The following is a 20,358-nucleotide window of genomic DNA, read 5'->3' on the forward strand; positions in this document are numbered from 1 at the left end:
ATCCTTAATTATCAGAGCAATGCAAATCAAAACAACCCTGAGATTCCATCTCACACCAGTCAGAATGGCTAAGATCAAAAATTCAGGTGACAGCAGATGCTGGTGAGGATGTGGAGAAAGAGGAACACTCCTCCATTGTTGGTGGGATTGCAGGCTTGTATAACCACTCTGGAAATCAGTCTGGCAGTTCCTCAGAAAATTGGACATAGTACTACCGGAGGATCCCGTAATACCTCTCCTGGGCATATATCCAGAAGATGTCCCAACCGGTAAGAAGGACACATGCTCCACTATGTTCATAGCAGCCTTTTTATTTATAATATCCAGAAGCTGGAAAGAACCCAGATGCCCCTCAACAGAGGAATGGATACAGAAAATGTGGTACATTTACACAATGGTGTACTACTCACTTATTAAAAGAATGAATTTATGAAATTCCTAGGCAAATGGATGGACCTGAGTGAGGTAACACATTCACAAAAGAACTCAAATGATATGTACTTTCTGATAAGTGGATATTAGCCCAGAAACTTAGTATACCTGAGATATAAGATACAATTTGCAAAACACATGAAACTGAAGAAGAACGAAGACCGAAGTGTGGACACTTTGCCCCTTCTTAGAATTGGGAACAAAACACCCATGGAAGGAGTTACAGAGACAAAGTTTGGAGCTCAGTCAAAAGGATGGATCGTCTAGGGACTGTCATATCCAGGGATCCATCCCATAATCAGCCTCCAAATGCTGACACCATTGCATACACTAGCAAGATTTTCCTGAAAGAACCTTGATATAGCTGTCTCCTATGAGACTATGCCGGGGCCTGTCAAACACAGAAGTGGATGCTCACAGTCAGCTATTGGATGGATCACAGTGCCCCCATTAGAGGAGCTAGAGAACATATCCAAGAAGCTAAAGGGTTCTGCAACCCTATAGGTGCAACAACATTATGAACTAACCAGTAACCTTGTGCTCTTGACTATTGCTGCATATGTAGCAAAAGATGGCCTAGTTGGCCATCCCTGGAAAAAGAGGCCCATTGAACTTGCAAACTTTATATGCCCCAGTACAGGGGAATGCCAGGGCCAAAAATTGGGAATGGGTGCGTAGGGAAGGTGGGGGGGGAGTGTATGGGGGACTTTTGGGATAGCATTGGAAATGTAATTGAGGAAAATACGTAATAAAAAATATTAAAAAAAAAAAAAAAAGAAAACATTAGTACGACAGTCCAAAAAAAAAAAAAAAAAATCCAAAAAAGCTCCTAACCCAAACCATCCAGAAAATCCAGGACAGAATGAGAAGACCAAACCTAAGGATAATATGTATGAAAAGAGAGTGAAGATTCCCAACTTAAAGGGCCAGTAAATATCTTCAAAAAATTATAGAAGAAAACTTCCCTAACCTAAAGAAAGAGATGCCATGAATATACAAGAAGCCTACAGAACTCCAAATAGACTTGCCCAGAAAAGAAATTCCTCCTGTCACATAATAATCAAAACACCAAATGCACAAAACAAAGAAAGAATATTAAAAGTAGTAAGGGAAAAAGGTCAAGTAACATATAAAGTCAGCCCTATCAACCAGACTTCTCACCAGAGACTATGAAAACTAGAAGATCCTGGGCATATGTCATACAGACCCTAAGAGAACACAAATGCCAGCCCAGGCTACTATACCCAGCAAAACTCTCAATTACCATAGATGGAGAAAACAAGATATTCCATGCCAAAACCAAATTTACACAATATCTTTCCACAAATACAGCCCTACAAAGGAAAATAGATAGAAAGCACCAAAACAAGGAGTGAAACTACACCGTAGAAGAAGCAAGAAAGTAATCTTTCAACAAACCCATACAAACATAATTCTACCTCTAACAAGAAAATTAACAGGAAGTAGCAATTGCTTTTCCTTAATATCTCTTAATATGAAAATTAGTATTACCAACATATCCTAATCAATTGAAATTCAAAAATATGAGGAATTAGAAATTTGTCAGATGTCATCCTGTGGTCTCTCTAATTTGGTAATGGGAGAAATAGGTCCAATACTGTACAAGCCATATACACTTTCTGCTTGTTTGTACAAAGCAGGGTCTTGCTGTGTGTCACATAATGGTCTTAAAATCATGCTTCTCCTATCTCAGTCTCTCCATTTGTAGGATTGTTTATTTGATGTTTTTATCTATACTATGGTTTTCAGAACAGCTTAAATATTTCAAAATTATTTATATAGCCAAAAGAAATGTAGACAATTAATTTGGGAGGTGGCTTGTAAGAGAACAGCAAAGAGTGAGACTGAAGGCTTTGCTTGATATTTGTAATTATTGTATCAATTTTGAAGAAGAGGACTTTATAAGCTACACTTATTCTGAGATGAATGCTTTTCAAAATCATCACAACCAATGAATCAGAATCTTACCCTTACCTAAGGTCTGTGCCATCTTCCATGCTGAACCATTGTTCATTGAAACAGTTGATGTATGACTTCATGGATAGACCATCTTAATACACACACCATTTCTTAAATGAATGTAACCTGTTCCCTGCGGGCCGAGAATGATGACAATCACTCAAGTCAAACAGCTTTGACCGTAGCAGGAAATCTGTATCCCAAAATCATGCCTACAATTCATTCCTTGGCACATCAGAACTGTAAACTCTTAGTTTATCTACTATGAGGTAAAATCATTTGGTGATATGAGGAACATTCAAGTACAGCCTTATTACAATGAACTCCAATGTCCAAAAACTGTTCTTATTTTGTGTTTGTACCACAGTAAGCCAAGATTTTAAGCTCTACTAAAAACAAAACAAACAAACAAAAAGTCCTTATCTATTTATGTTCATTAAAAAACTAATAGTGATATATAATTTTAAAATATCATACAGTTATTTGGAGTTATCTAAAATTTATATTGAGAAAAGCATATGTATTTTCAGTGTTGCTGTAGACAAACATCTACATAAGACTGTTCAATTGATTCTTGTTTTATATCAAACAACTTTTATAATACTCATTTTTGTTGTTCCAATATTTTATAAATTTTAAATAATATGATGAAAAATGAGAGGTATTGAAAAATGAAAGGTTTTGAAGAGCACGGAGCTCTCTGGGAGGAGTTGGGGTACAAAAGGGAAAGAAGAATGTGATGTAAGTCTATTTACTCAAAATATGTTTTTAAATGTTAACAAATTCAGATAAATTGAAATTATGTATATTTTCTCATCATAATGCAATAAAACTTAAACCAAAGGAAAAATTATCTTTAAAAATTAGCATACAAAGTTTTGGGGTTCACTATAGTATTTGCATATACCATGTTTTCCTGATTCTCCTTCTGAATTCTCCTCTGGTGTACCTGGCCTCTCCTCCCTCCCTCCCTCGCTCCCTCCCTCCCTCCCTCCCTCTCTCCCTCTCTAGCTCCCTCCTTCTCTCATGTAGTCATCCTTCTGCTTTCACATCACATGGGGTTTGTTTATTATCTCTGCCTCCTTAACATCTCTTTGCCCTCTCATGCCCTTTCATAGCTTCATGACCTGCACCTCTCCTCACACAGTAACATTCACATATAGAAAAATAAAAACAGGATCTTCAGAAGAGAGAAAATATGTGAAATTTGACTTTCTGCATCTGGATTATTTTGCTTAGTATAGTGATTTTCAGCTCTATCCATTTTCCTGCAAATGTGGTGATTTCATTTTTCTTTTTTTTTATATTATTTTAGATTATAATATAATTACATCACTTACCCCTTCTTTTTCCTCTATCCAAATCTTTTTAGTGACACATCTTTTAACTAAGACTTTGATTTCCAGGGCTTGTAAACAGTCAGACACAATGAGACTGGAAGATTACTAGGAGGAACATTCCCTGGACAGCCCTTTGATCCAGGAGCATTCCCATCTGGACAGTGTTCCCAGCCACAGGGATTCTCCCAGAAACATCTCCAGGGCTCTTTAGAAACCTCTCCAGTCTGTACAGCAATTCATGGCCCCAAATATGACTTCTATATTCTTGGAAATACCCCCTTTCCAGAAGGTCTCTTCTTCCAGGTCTTAGATGTTGAATCATCTACACAGTACATTTGAATCAAGTGTTGGTTGGCAGCCATTATCCCTGGGCAGAGTGTGGATGGGTGGGAAAGTGCTGTAAAGCAGTGTTTCTATATAATCAAGCTAAGTATGGGGGCAGGGTGGAAGAGGGCCACTCTGTGGACAGCAGAGAAACCTAGTGGTTCTCTTTGGGAACCAAAAACATCTTTTATTTTTCTCTTTTCTATGCTTCAGCTTTCTAGACCAAGATTCATTCATTCATTCATTCATTCATTCATTCATTCATAAATACATTATACAACCATATACATACATAAACACACACATTCATTTTTAACATCTCAGATCCATTTCAGATCACTCCTGAACGTTTCAACAACCTTCGCACTGCCCTTGTGTCTTAGGGTTTCCAATACTGTGAAGAGACACCACGACCTTGGCAACTTTTATAAGGGAAAACACTTAATTGGGTCTTGCTTACAGTTTCAGAGGTTTAGTCCATAATCATGGTAGGAAGCATGGCAGCATGCAGGCACACATGGTGCTAGAGAAGGAGCTGAGAGTTCTATATTTTGATCTACAGGCATCAGAAGGAGACTATGTGCATGTTGGGCATAGCTTGAGCATCAGAAATCTCAAAGCCCACCCCCATGGTGACACACTTTCTCCAACAAGGCCACCCCTACTCCAAAAAAGCCACACCTCCTAATAGTGCTACTCCCTGGGCCAAGCATATTCAAATCACCACATTCTGCTTCCTGGCTCCCATAGGCTTGTTCAATGCATGAGTCTATTTCTATCCAAACCACCACACCTTATCTTACCACTGAGTAGAGTAAAATTCAACTACTAATTCTAAAATGAGTTGGAAAATGTATGACTCATCCAAGTGATTACTTAGTTTGAGAATAAAATCCAGGTTTGTTTGTGTTAACTTTATTTTAGAACTATAATGATTTTGGAGGCTAGGGTGTAGCTCAGTGGAGAACACTTGCCTAGTATGTGTAAGGGTCTGAGTTCTACCACTGAACTGGAAAAAATGGTTTTGATTCTGTTTAATGTAGGAAAATTGAAAAAGGATAAGAATGAAATGAGAAATCACCCACCCTCCTATCTGGCTTCAGGTTTGGTTTATTTTTTCTTTTTCATGTACATTAGATGTAGATTTTACAAAACTGATGTTATTATGCCTGCTCTGCAGTTCTGATGCAGAAGCATGGAATAAACAGTTACTCTCATCAGTGAAACACACATCAAAACATTTTAATACAGGTGGGGCTGTTGACCACTTTGCTATGCCTTTCTCTGCATTTATGCTAAGATGTGTCTTTGTCTTAGAGATCAAACAGATAATTTCCCAAGTTACTTTCTAGATATCATATGGATAAAGTCTTTGGTTAAATTTGTTCCAGGTATGATGTAGAATTATTCGAAGCAAAATTAAAGTGCTTCACATGGCCCTGGGCCAGTGAACCCCAGCCACAATAGGTGATATTCAGTCCTGTATGTCATTTTGAAATCTTAAGGGTGAACAAAATCTCAGTTCCCTCATCCAGTTGGGGATGATTCTGAAAAGAAGGAAGCAAATGTTACTCTGAGTATTCTAATTTCAAAGAAGGAAAATGGGCTTTCAACAACAACAATAATAATGATAACAAGGACAATGATGATGGTATAAAGATGGTATAAAGATGGTATAAAGAGGGACTGCTGCTGATAATTATCTGGCTTTCCCATATATCAATCTGACTTCTGAACCTTAATGGCACACTGCTATGATCCCTGTACTGTGTAGACAAGAAGATACTTAGAAACAACTTTATTATAGTTAGTGAAATCCTTAGAGTTTATTACTGGTTGTTTGATCTCAACATTAAGCCTGTGACTCAAATATTCATTTTTTTCCCAATTATCCACTTTCCATGAAAACACATTTTCTTCTATTGGTTCAGAAGAGTCAAGTTGTTTGAGAAGGGGTCTCAATAACATGCCTTCTATGCCTTCCTTCTCTGCCCTCCTTATCCACTGCTTTGGTAATGCCTGACCTATCACTTGCTTACTTATTTTAATTATATGTCAGTTATCTCATCTACTTACTGCATAGTGCTTTACTGGGTACTGCTCTTCAGATCAACAAGACTTTCACTATCACTTCTGCCCATCTGGGTCTTCAGTGACACCATCACCCTCCCTCACCTTTGACTCTTTCTTCCCCATATCAAGGTAATCATCAGTTCCTAGAGACTCATTTCTCCAGCAGAGCTGTACATGCATTGAGAAAAGGTTTAATGTTTGCATCACAGCACAGAACTTGTGCCATTACAGGCCTGAGCATGCTGCCTGATATACTCTGACCATGAAATGTTCCCCGACAGGCTCATGTTGTGACTGCTTGCACCCTATTGCTGGCACTGTTTTTGGAGGTGGGGAAGTGGGTATGCTTGGCAGGTAATACAGCTCCACATTTTTCCTCTCTGTCTACTCCTTAGACGTCATGCTGGGAATTCCTGTTCTCCATGCTCTCCCTGCAGTGATGGACAGAATGCTCTGATACTAAGAGTAAAACACATCCTTCCTCTTTCAAAGGACCTGTGCCAGGTATTCTGGTAACAGTAACCAAAAGCTAACTAAAACACTGCCTCTTTACATTACAGCAGCATTCAATAAACATCGAATTGGAAGGCATAAGTGCTTTGTTCCTTTATACTCTCTTACACACTTTTTTTTTCCATTTTTACACCCTTTCTTCCTGTCTTCACAGATCCTTGTCCTATACTCTCCTAGTTGGCTGGCCTCTCCCTGACTCCTGTTTCCCATCAACTATGTATTGTGGCTTGTCACATTTCAGCTCTTTGGTGATGACATATATCTTTCAATATGTAGCCACACCTTATTTTGCTTTGTTGGACCAAATTCTGCTTGGTTTTCATGGTTTACCAAGACTATTTCGACCAGCTTCATACTTTGTTACCATTTATGCTCACAGACTGGGAGCTGTTGAGCTACTGTGCTACAAACACACACTCACTCCCAACATTAGTCATTTTCTGTTCTGGGAGCATACTCTTGTCTTCCTGATCAAATTCTCCTCAGTTAAGGTCCAACTTGAGACTCTACAATGCTTCCACACACATGTCTTTTGCAAATTTTGATAGATATTTTCTTTCTTTCTTTTTTTTTTTATTAATTAGGTATTTTCTTCATTTTCATTTCCAATGCTACCCCATAAGTCCCCCAAACCCTCTCCCACCCCCTCTCCCCCCCAATCCCACTTCTTGGCCCTGGCATTCCCTGAACTGAGGAATATAAAGTTTGCAAGACCAATGGGCCTCTCTTTCCATTGATGGCCTACTAGGCCATCTTCTGATACATATGCAGCTAGAGACACGAGCTCTGGGGGGTACTGGTTAGTTCATATTGTTGTTCCACCTATAGGGTTGCAGACCCCTTTAGCTTCTTGGGTACTTTCTCTAGCTCCTCCATTGGGGGCCCTGTGATCCATCCAATAGCTTACTGTGAGTCTCCACTCATGTGTTTGCTAGGCCCCGGCATAGCCTTGCAAGAGACAGCTATATTAGGGTCCTTTCAGCAACATCTTGCTAGTGTGTGCAATGGTGTCAGCGTTTGGGGGCTGATTATGGGATGGATCCCCAGATATGGCAGTCTCTAGATGGTCCATCCTTTCATCTCAGATCCAATCTTTGTCTCTGTAACTCCTTCCATAGGTGTTTTGTTCCCAATTCTAAGAAGGAGCAAAATGTCCACACTTTTGTCTTCGTTCTTTGTTCTTCTTGAGTTTCATGTGTTTTGCAAATTGTATCTTCTATTTGGGTATTCTAAGTTTCTGGGCTAATATCCACTTATCAGTAGTACATATCATGTGAGTTCTTTTGTGATTGTGTTACCTCACTCAGGATGATGCCCTCCAGGTACATCCATTTGCCTAGGAATTTCATAAATTCATTCTTTTTAATAGGTGAGTAGTACTCCATTGTGTAAATGTACCACATTTTCTGTATCCATTTCTCTGTTGAGGGGCATCTGGGTTTTTTCCAGCTTCTGGCTATTACAAATAAGGCTGCTTTGAACATAGTTGAGCATGTGTCCTTCTTACCAGTTGGAACATCTTCTGAATATATGCCCAGGAGAGGTATTGTGGGATCCTCGGGTAGTACTATGTCCAATTTTCTGAGGAACTGCCACACTGATTTCCAGAGTGGTTGTACAAGCTTGCAATTCCACCAACAATGGAGGAGTGTTCCTCTTTCTCCACATCCACGCCAGCATCTGCTGTCACCTGAATTTTTGATCTTAGCCATTCTGACTGGTGTGAGGTAGAATCTCAGGGTTGTTTTGATTTGCATTTCCCTGATGATTAAGGATGTTGAACATTTTTCCAGGTGCTTCTCAGCCATTCGGTATTCCTCAGCTGAGAATTCTTTGTTTAGTTCTGTACCTCATTTTTTAATGGGGTTATTTGACTTATCATACTCATCAAAGGTAAAATCTTCCAAGAGGAACTCTCATTTCTGAATATCTATGCTCCAAATGCAAGGGCAGCCACATTCATTAAAGAGACTTTAGTAAAGTTCAAACCACACATTGCACCTCACACAATAATAGTGGGAGACTTCAACACACCACTCTCATCCATGGACAGATCGTGGAAACAGAAACTAAACAGGGACACAGTGAAACTAACAGAAGTTATGAAACAAATGGACTTAACAGATATCTACAGAACATTTTATCCTAAAACAAAAGGATTTACCTTCTTCTCAGCACCTCACGGGACCTTTTCCAAAATTGACCATATAATTGGTCACAAAACAGGCCTCAACAGATAGAAAAATACTGAAATTGTCCCATGCATCCTATCAGATCACCATGGACTAAGGGTGATCTTCAATAACAACATAAATAATAGAAAGCCAGAATTCACGAGGAAACTGAACAACACTCTTCTCAATGATACCTTGGTCAAGGAAGGAATAAAGAAAGAAATTAAAGACTTTTTAGAGTTTAATGAAAATGAAGCCACAACATACCCAAACCTATGGGACACAATGAAAGCATTTCTAAGAGGGAAACTCATAGTTCTGAGTGCCTCCAAAAAGAAACTAGAGAGAGCACACACTAGCAGCTTGACAGTACACATAAAAGCTCTAGAACAACAGGAAGCAAATTCATCCAAGGGGAGTAGAAGGCAGGAAATAATCAAACGCAGGGGTGAAGTCAACCAAGTGGAAACAAGAACTATTCAAAGAACCAACCAAAGGATGACCTGGTTCTTTGAGAAAATCAACAAGATAGATAAACCCTTAGGCAGACTAACTAGAGGGCACAGGGACAGCATCCTAATTAACAAAATCAGAAATGAAAAGGGAGACATAACAACACATCCTGAAGAATTTCAAAACACCATCAGATCCTTCTACAAAAGGCTATACTCAACAAAACTGGAAAACTGGATGAAACGGACAAATTTCTAGACAGATACCAGGTACCAAAGTTAAATCAGGATCAGGTTAATGATCTAAACAGTCCTATATCCCCTAAAGAAATAGAAGCAGTCATTAATAGTCTCCCAACCAAAAAAAGCCCAGGTCCAGATGGGTTTAGTGCAGAGTTCTATCAGACCTTCAAAGATCTAATCCCAGTTCTTCACAAAGTATTCCATAAAATAGAAGCAGAAGATACCCTACCCAATTCATTCTGTGAAGCCACAATTACTCTGATACCTAATCCACAAAAAGACCCAACAAAGATAGAGAACTTCAGACCAATTTCCCTTATGAATATCGATGAAAAAATAGTCAATAAAATCCCGCTAACCGAATCCAAGAACACATCAAAACAATCATCCATCCTGACCAAGTAGGTTTCATTCCAGGAATAAAGGGATGGTTTAATATATGGAAATCCATCAACATAATCTATTATATAAACAAACTCAAAGATATTTTCTTATTTCTTATCTTTCTTCAGAAACTACAATTCATTTTATTTAGCCCAAGACTTTCACTATTTCATTGTGTATATGTATCCTCAAATAAAAGGTAGATTTCTTAAATAGAGTGACTATGACTTATATTTTTAACCCCATAATGAAGAGTGCTAGAAATATAGTAAATGACAGCAATATATTAGATTAATTCAAGTGTATATAATATATCATCGTCATCATCATCATCATCATTATCTGTATGTTAGGAGTCAAACCAAAGGCCGTGTGTGTTCTGGGTCTATGCTCCACCTCTAAAGTATATTTCCTTTATATCTTTTAAGGCAACACTAATACCAATTTAAAAAACTAATAGTATGTATAGGGATAATTCTTATATTTTATAATCTTCTCTTAAAGCATATAGATTGTGAGTTGTGCAATGATCACCACTGTATAATTGTACAGTATCTTCATCATCCAATAAACCGTCCAACACCCTTCAGTTAGCACTGCTCCCGTAGTCTCTCATCTTCCACAGTTACAGACAGCCTCTACATGCCTTTCTGTCTCTATGCATTTAACTATTTGAGATATCACATCTGATTGGAAACAGGTGGTGCATAGCTTCTTTGACCAGCATCTATCTTTTAACATCTCCTTTTCAAGGTTCACCTATGTCATGGAGATATCAGCTTTTTAATAATTTATCTATTGAGAGAAAATTACTATAACACTAATTAGCCATCAGAAGGGTATAATTCGGTCTGTTTGCATATTTACAATGTTGTATAGCCACCATAACTATCTAATTCTTGGTCATTTACATCTCCCAAAGAACTAGATGGCAGTTCTAGTTTCTCTCTGCTTCTATCTCTGCTAAACAGTCTATGACTTGTTTCTATAGATTTGTTGATTCATGACATTTCATTTAAAATATTATTATTGAATTTATTCCTTGGCATTTTCTGATATTTATGAAATTTATTCTAATTATTTTCACCTCCCACACCTGTAACCTCTCCCTCCTTACTACAAATCCCTTTCTGACATTCATTTACTTTTGTTTGCGTTTGTGAATTACTGAGCTTAACCATGGTGTCTCAGTAAGGGTTTTACTGCTGTGAACAGATACCATGACCAAGACAAGCCTTACAAAGGACAACCTGTAAATGGGGATGGCTTACAGGTTCAGAGGCTACATCCATTATCATCAAGGAGGGAACATGGCAGCATCTAGGCAGGCATGGTACAGGAGGAGCTGAGAGTTCTACATCTTCATCTGAAGGCTGCTAGGAGAAGATTAGCTTGCAGACAGCTAGGACAAGGGTATTATTAAATCCATATCCACAGTGGCATACCTACTCCAACAAGGCTACACCTCCTAATTGTGCCACTCTCTGGGTCAAGCATATACAAGCCATCCGTGTTACTATGGGTTTGGAATTATCCACTGGAGCCTGGTGGATTTACCAGTGGGTAATCAGCTGAAAAAAAAATGAATACTGTCTGCCCCCAGAATTTTTCAGCATCTGTAGTTCAGCAGGGAGAGCTTGAGTGTAAGTTTTTGCCCATTCATACCTGCCCACCAACAGGGCTGGCCTTGGGCAGGCTCAGTGTAGGCAACCATTGCTGCTGTGAGTCTATGACTCCAATGGCTGTATGATGCCTAGAGGATGGCTCTTGGAAGCCCTCCTCCCTACTTTCCTGTTCTTATATCTCTATGTTCCCTACTCTACCATGTTTTTCAATCTTCACACAGGGTGGTATAAAGTCCTGTTTAGGGCCGAGTGTCCAACTGTCACTTATCATCAATACCTTGAGTTGCCAAGGTAGAATTTTCATATGAATGGAACATATGGACTTTTGTATTAGCTTCATTTCATTAGCATAATGTTGTCTACATGGTAGTTGGTAATATTAGTCTTTAATACTTTCATTGCTGAAAAATATTGCATGTATATAACATATTTTAAAAGATTTGTTCATCACCTGATGGAGAGCTTTTGACTATTATGAATAACACTGTTGTGAACGTTCATATGCTAGTCTCTATACACTTGTGTTTTAAATTGCCTTGAGTATATATATCTGGTTAGAATTTTGGGTCACATGTAACTCTATGTTTAGCATTGTGAAAACTGCTAAATTGCATTTGATTCTATTTTTAATTTGGTAGTTTCCTTTATCTTTAAGTTCATTGCTTCTAAGATCTGTGAGTGTCTCTCATGTGGATATGTTTTGCTGTTTTCTTTGTTCCTTGACCTCTGCCAGCCCTTGGGTTTATCTCTCTCACTTCCCAGTAAGTAATATTTGTTCACATTTTCAGAATGATAACCTGCAGTTTCTGAATTGTTATTTTCGTTTCCTTTTCTTTGTGAATGTATTCTCATTCTTTTTTTAATTGGATATTTTCTTTATTTACATTTCAAATGTTATCTCCTTTCCCAGTTTCCCCCCAATCCTGGAAACCCCCTATCCCATCCTCCCTCCCCCTGCCTCTATGAGGGTGTTCTTCCACTCACCCATCCACTCCCGCCTCCCTGCCCTCAATTCCCCTACACTGGGGCATCCATTGAGCCTTCATAGGACCAAGGGCCTCTCCTCTCATTGATGCATGACAAGACCATCATCTGCTACATATGCAGCTTGAGCCATGTGTACTCTTTTGTTAATGGCTTAGTCCCTGGGAGCTCTGGGGGGCCTGGTTGGTTGATATTGTTGTTCTTCTTATGGGGTTGCAAACCCCTTCAGCTCCTTCAGTCCCTTCTCTAACTCCTCTACTGGGGACTCTGTGCTCAGTCCAATGGTTGGCTGCAGCATCCACCTCTATATTTGTAGGGCTCTGGCACAGCCTCTCAGGAGACAGTTATATCAGGCTCCTGTCAGCATGCACTTTTAACACAATAGTGTCAGTGTTTGGGATGGATCCCCGGGTGAGGCAGTGTCTGGATGGTCTTTTCTTCAGTCTCTGCTCTGCACTTTATCTCCATATTTGCTCCTGTGAGAATTTTGTTTTGCTTCTAAGAAGGACAAAACCACTTATACTTTGGTTTTCCTTCTTCTTGAGCTTCATGTAGTCTGTGAATTGTATCCTGGTTATTTGGAGCTCTTGGGCTAATATCCACTTATCACTGAGTGCATACCATGTGTGTTCATTTGTGATTGGGTTACCTCACTCAGGATGATATCCTCCAGATACATCCATTTGCCTAAAAAATTTCATAAATTTATTGTTTTTAATAGGTGAGTAGTACTCCATTGTGTAAATGTGCCACATTTTCTGTATCTATTCCTCTGTTGAGGGACATCTGGGTTTTTTTCCAGCTCCTGGCTATTATAAAAAAGGCTGCTATGAACATAGTAGAGCAGGTGTCCTTATTAGATATTGGAGCATCTTTTGGGTATATGCCCAGGAGCGGTATAGCTGGGTCCTCACCTATTTTTCTGAGGAACCACCAAACTGATTTGTAGAGTGGTTGTACCAGCTTGAAATCCCATTAGAAATGGAGGGGTGTTCCACTTTCTCCACATCCTTGCCAGCATCTGCTGTCACCGGAGTTTTTGATTTTAGCCATTCTGACTGGTGTTGTATTCTCATTCTTAATTTGATAACTTTGTCATCTGCAATCCATCTTTCCTTGACAAATTAGAATAAACTTTATTATCCAAATCTGTGCTCCTTAAAGCATTCATTTTGTCATGAAAGCAGCATCTGCAATAGACATCTAGTAGGAAAACCATGTCATAGCCCTGCTTCTCTCTTCAACCTGCTACCCCCGGGACCGTAAACATATGCTCTCACTTGAGTTCTTTCAATCTGGCACAAGCAATCATGCAACAAGAGAAAGGCTTTGTAATAAGGTAAACTTCTGTTTGTTTTGTTTTATATAACATAAAAACTTGTGGTGTATGAAGATGAACTAAGAGGGGCAGACAGCCAGGTGTGGAGGTATATACAAGTAGTCATAGCACTAGGGAAGCTGACCAGGAAGATGGTAAGTTAGAGGCCAGCCTGGGCTATGTCACAGAAAGGGAGAGAAGAGGGAAGAGATGAAGAGAGAAGGGAAAGGTGGATGGGTGGATGGAGGGAGGGATGGAGGGAGGGAAGGAGAGGGAGAGAGGGAGGGAGAAATGGAGGACTGGGGACAGGAAGGAGATTGAATATATCCAGTGCATGAATGTTAACCTAGCAAGTGTACTGTTCTGGCTTTGATCCCCAGTACTAGTTCTAAACAGTAATGACTCTAAATATTCAAAATTAATTAAAAATTGATCAGTTTAAAACACCAAAGCCCACACATTCAATACATTTTACAATTTAAAATGCCTACTAACCACAGTCTACTAATGAATTCATTTAACACTTTTTAAAAGCAATAAAGTAATCCAGGCCTATCTTATCAGTCATGCAAACCCATTTATTTGTATGTATTCAACTGTTTTTTGGGTTGCACGTTTTCAGAACAAATATCCATAGGTCCATCTGTTAGATTGGAGTGGGAACAGAGGAAGAAGTAGCTCTCAGGGCATGGCATGGGACAGTCAAGCTGCTTGAAGAAGAAACAAACAGATGGAGTCACATCATGCCTTGAAAATTCTGTTTCCATGGCAGAGAAGCTTGGAATCTGTTGATAAGGGCTATACATACAGTGAGAGTAAAACTGCCTCTTATTATCTAGGCAAAGTATTGTACTTTGGTCTAAAGAGAATGGAAATCTGGGATAGGGAGCCTTCTATTTTTATAATAATATTTTTACTGTGAGACACATGTAAAACAGTTGTAACTGTAAGAAATAATACAGAAATATTTCATACCCTTTTCCCATGTTCCCCCAGTGGTAAAAGCTCACAATGTGCGGTGTAATCTCATGATCAGGCCGTGTTGGCATTTATAGTCAAGACACATCACAAGGATCTCTCATGTTCTATAGTCACATGCGTGTTTCCCTCACATCTAACTCTGTAACCCTGAGCAACCATGAACATGTTTTGCATTTTCATGATTCTGTTGCACTAAATCGATACATCAGATCAGACAGTGTACTCCTGTTTGGTCTTTTTCATTCTGACAGGTCTCTCAAGACTCATCTGGATTGCTGATTGAGTGATAGTTTGTTCCTCTTTACTGTTGAGTAGTTAGTTGCCCATGCTGTGGAGATACTGCAATTCAGTATTTGCCTGTTGACAAACATCTGGATTGCTTCCACTTTGGGGCTATTATAAGTAAATCTTTAAACATTTGTGCATAGCCTTTGAGAGGACATATGTTTTAAATTCTCTGGAATAAGTGCCAAGTTGTTATCACTAGGTCACTTGGTGGTTGTGTATTTAATTTTCAAGGAGATCGCCAACTATTTTATTTTAATTTAAAAACTTTTTGTTGACTCCTTATGAATTTCACTTCATGAACAAAAATCTCACTGATATCTCCAACTCTTTGGATCTGCTCTCTGCCCTTGTAATCCCCCCTCCAAATAAAATAAAAAAATAAAATAAACAAAGGAACAACAATAACAACAAAAAAAAATCTCATCATGGAAGTTGAAATATGTCATGGTATATCCTTTTGTCCACACATCTTTACTTGCAAATATTCATTGTTATGAATCATTGGTCTGGTTTGAGGCCTCTGGCTTCTGCTACACTGTCAATACTGGATCCTTATAGGACTCCTCTTAGATATCCTGTTGTTGCCCTGTGTCAGAAGATCATGCAATTTTAGATTGGTTCTTTCACACACAGTTCATAGATGGAGAAGATTCTGGGGTGGACCAACTCAAAGCCCTGGATCTGGGCCTTGAGGGTAGCTGACTTGGTCAGTCTGACAGCTCTCATACATCCACACCATCAGGGAGAGCTCTCCAGTACTGCCCTGGTTAGCTAACTTAATGCTACAGCTGAAAAGGGGTGGGCCAGCTTTCCCACACACATGCCCTGGCGTGGGGGCAGCTCGCCTTCCTGCTAAAAGCAAGGAGAGGTAGGGAAAAGCGTATATTTCCCTTGTTTATACTACTCTGGCAGACTAGAAGCAGGGTCACATTGCCTGTACCCTTGGGCCCAGCTCCCTCTTTCCTGGCCACCAACACACACACCAGGGTCAGCTCTACTGTGCTGCTCACTGTGCTTCCTGGGCAAGGTGCAGGTCCAATTCTCCTGAGCCAGTGAGGGGTGGGGCCAACTCTGCTCAGCTCTTGGCCTTCAACATGGTTTTAGGCAGCAGCCCAGACCTGAGAAGTCCGATGGCCTTTGTTAATGATATATAGGCCACAGACATCAACAGACACCAGCTGCTGCATGGCCACAGACTTAGATATGACCCTTAGCAGCAGCACAGGCTAGGACTTCACCATGGCCTCAGGTGTCAGGGCAGGCTACTCACATCAGGCTGTTCCTCATCACCTTTGAGTTTCCAGTTCCTCCTTTCTTTATAGTATTCAAACTGTTCTGATTCTCTTTCCCTTCAAGATAGCCACCATGTACTTTTACCTCATTGTGGTTTCCTCTGCAGGCAGCCCATATGGTGGGGTGGGCCTCTGAATGTCTTCAGCCTTTGTGGGCAAGCCTTGCCACCTATTTTCAAATGTAACTCTGCCATATTCCTTTATCGTGTCTATAGGGCACAGGTGACACAGGTTCCTGCATCTTCCTTGGCTCTTGGAGATGTATCATGGTCATATGCTTAGTGTCTTATATCTATGTAACTGTATTCGTTCTAATAGATGTATAGTGGAATCTCACTTTGATTTCAACTTCTCTGACACCTTTTGCATGGACTTGCTTTCCATTTGTGTATGTACTTTTATGGTGAAATTTAAAAAAAAGGTCTCAAAGAGCTAATTGCATTGCTTGATTTTTTTTCTACTGTCAAGTATATAGTTTATGTATTTCAAATATGAGTCCATTTTAGATCCATGGTTTGCATATATTTTCTCCTAGTCTGCAGCTTGTTTTTTTTTTTTTTTTTTTTTTTGCATTTGCTTAATGGGGTCCTTCAAAGGCAAACCTTTTAAATTTTGATTAGTTTGGTAATGTGAAATTTGCTTTTTTTAAAAATTAAAATAGAGAATATTTGTGGTGTCAAGTCTAGGAACTTTTTGCCTGATTTTTAGATTATGAAGGTTTTCTCATGCTTTTGTTTGTTTGTTTGTTTTCTTAAAGTCTACAGTTTTCTCCTTTTGCATTTGAGTCTGTGGCCCATTTTAAGTTCACTTCTGTGTGAATTCTTAGACTTAAGTGAGACTTTTTCTTTCTTTCTTGATGACCATGGTTTCAGCGCCATGTACTTATTAAATTATTTTTGCAACATCATCAAAAGTAAGTTGGTAATGCTTGTATTAATTTTTGAAATGTTATTCATAACATATTATTATGTATTAATCATATATTAATCTTATATATTAATAGTACAAAATGGTGGTTTCATATGATATTTCATACATTCAAATGACACACTCTGACTGTAATCATTTCTCCATCATTACTCTCCTATCTTCTCTTATCTGTTCATTTTATCTTTTCCTAATAGTTTCTGAAGTGGTCTAAATGATAAATGTCTCCCATAGACTCTGGCATTTAAATGTTTGGTCCTCAATTGGTGATCCTGTTTGGGAGGCTTAGATTTGCTGGAAGAAGGATGGAGGGGTAGATTTTGAGAGCTTAAAGACTTGAATCATTTTGAATTTGTTTCTTGTTTGTGTCTTAGGATGTGGACTCTCAGCTGCTGTTCCAGCAGTCAGGTCTGTCTGCTATCAATTTCCCTTTGTGACGAGCCCCAAATAAACTCTTCCTTCTCTAAGTTGTCTTGGTCATGGTATTTTATCACAGTATGAGAAAAGTTACTAATACAGTCTTCCTTATTTAATCTTCACCCCAGATTCTACAAATGAGAAAAAATACATCTGATTTGTGTTTCTGAGTCAAGAGTATTCACTTAGCACAGTTATGATGGTTACTATTGTCACCGTAACTGGATTTGGAATTACCTAGGAGACACATCTCCAGGCATATTTGTGAGGGTATCTCAAGAAATTTTAAACATAGGGAGAGGATCTGGCATGAATGAAAGTGGCATCATCCTTCTGTCTAAACAAAAAGGGGAGTGGAGAGAGTGTAACCTGCTCTGTTTCCTGGCCTTCCAGACATTCGGCTTTTGCTGCTTCAGACTACCATTCTTTCCTCACCATGAAGAACTGTACCTTCTTATGCCATGAACCCAAACGACCCTTCTTTCCTTGAGTTGCTTTTTGCTAAGGGGTGTCATAGTAACATAGAAAAGTAGCTACATAAAAAAACTGGTGCAGAGAAATGGGGATTTTGTGACTACTTGCCTGTGTGCTTCATAAGCATTTGGAACTATATTGGTGGGAGGGATTTGGAAGGGTTTGAATTTGTGGTCTACAGCAAATCAAGTGCTAGAAACAGAACTTAATGGGATATTTCTGTGAAAGTTGGGAAGAATAGAATTTGGAGAATAGTAGAAATATGGGCTCATGAGATTTGAGAGGCGGGAAATGAGGAATGGGACTTGGGCTACAGGTCACTTGTATTACATTCTAGCAAAACATGACTGCATTTTGCCTGTGTCCTGAAAACTTGAGTGAAGCTGGATTCAAATTAATGGATCAAGTCATTTAGAAGAAAAAATTTCAAGATGGTGTAACATGGAGGCCACTGCATGGCTATTGCTTGTTGAGGTTCATGAGCATCCAAGGAAGAAAGGTATGAATAATTTGCAGGAAAATGAGGAAGGAAGCATGTGTGAACCTGAAGTTATAAACAAGGAGGTTGTAGCTAAAGTTGTAGAATTAGTAACTAGAAAGATTCTAAAATGAGTAGTGCAACTAAAGAAAATATTCTGCTCTACACTTGGACAATGGAAAGGGACCTTGATGGCATGACCCTGCCCACCAAAATTTCTAGCTTGTAAAATTCAAGTTAATTGGAAATGAGAGTAACTATACTGAGAAAGCCACCACAGGGGTTTCCTGCTAGGAAACAATTTAATGTAGAAGTACTTAGCCAGGTTCCTCTGCTGCGGAGTACAGAGACCAATGTAGGTGTGGTAGAAGGGGGCAGACTGTATCTTGTGCTCACAGCAGAAACTGGCAATTCACCAGTACGGTGTTGGTATTTAAGCACAGATGTAGGCAAAATGTAAGTTATTGGGTCATGGGGCTTAGAAGAGGTTTAGACAAACTGCCAACCTGTTGAATGGCCTGAGGCTCTGCAGTGAGCTCCACATTTCCAGCTTTTGTGAGCTGCTGCTCATGTTGGCTGGGCTTTGGTGATTGATAAACTCAAAACTGCTGTGTTTGGAGTAATTTCTGTTCCTGTTAGTAACCCTTACCCATATTTCTCATTGACCCATTTGACCTCATTGGTTCACCAAGTTAGACTTTGTATCCAAGATTTGGTTTCTTATGGCTCCCTATATAGTATCTGGGATGAGTATACATGTGTAATTTGTGTGTGTGTGTGTGTGTGTGTGTCTGCTGTGTCTCCCCAGGCAAAGTTTTGTCACACAACTTTATTGATATCCAAACAAAGACCCAACAAAACCAAAGATAAATTGAGGAGGAATAAGCGCATTGCTGTGCATGCAGGTAGCAAGGCATGCAACTGAAGCTAAGCAGCCTGTGGGGGGAGTCTCGGTGGAAGAACTTCTGATACAGCTATCTTTTCCCATATGGTGTGTGTTAATGTGCCTTTTTGCTATGGCAATGGTTGCATATTCTTGCTATGGGTAGTGAGAAATGCAATTAATGCTGAGCCATTGGGATTCGGAGTGTGTGTGTGTGTGTGTGTGTGTGTGTGTGTGTGAGAGAGAGAGAGAGAGAGAGAGAGAGAGAGAGAGAGAGAGAGAGAGAATCCCAGGATGGCTGTCTTTATCTGTGTGGTAAGGGGTGGAATACCTGATTTTTGAGTGAGGTCCACCACATGAATACAGAGGCACAATACAGAAGCTCACATGTATGCAGAGAAATTTTTAGAGGAAAGTTTGTAGTCTTTGAGATTAGCACACAATGGTGGAGATTGCCAGCAGCAGCAGATTCCTGGCCTCTGTTGTGTGTAGTAAGAAATGCATTTGGGATCATTTGACACTGCAGAACAGGTGACAATGGACTTTCAGAGTACCTAATCAAGATCATCCTTGTAACCCCCATTATAACAGGCAGCTGTGGGTTCCCAAGCCAGATAAGGTATGGTAGAGCATTGCTCAGACCCAGATTCTTCTCAGAAAGCTTGGCAGAAGTGGGGCCACTCCTTACCTAAACCAGGCTTGGGCCTACCCAACTGTGTGGAGACAAAGGCTACACTGTGATAAAGCCAGTTAGGCTTCTGTTTCCAGGCCAGAGA

The 20,358-nt window shown here is 39.5% G+C and overlaps 1 protein-coding gene across 5 annotated transcripts in view; it reads right to left on the bottom strand.

The window, feature by feature from the left end:
• Positions 1 to 20,358, bottom strand: part of Cpa6 (carboxypeptidase A6) — a 424,263-nt gene that overhangs the window by 141,971 nt on the left and 261,934 nt on the right. Inside the window, exon 1 of one of the 5 annotated variants that reach the window (XM_011238393.2) lies at positions 2,428 to 2,496. The exons of the other annotated variants lie outside the window; for them this stretch is intronic. The gene's annotated coding sequence lies outside the window, so the exon portion shown is untranslated. Of the gene's footprint in view, positions 1 to 2,427; positions 2,497 to 20,358 lie in introns of those variants that run through there. 5 annotated transcript variants of the gene reach the window in all.

Source organism: Mus musculus, chromosome 1 (assembly GCF_000001635.26).
Source record: "Mus musculus strain C57BL/6J chromosome 1, GRCm38.p6 C57BL/6J".
NCBI classification, from domain to species: domain Eukaryota; kingdom Metazoa; phylum Chordata; class Mammalia; order Rodentia; family Muridae; genus Mus; species Mus musculus.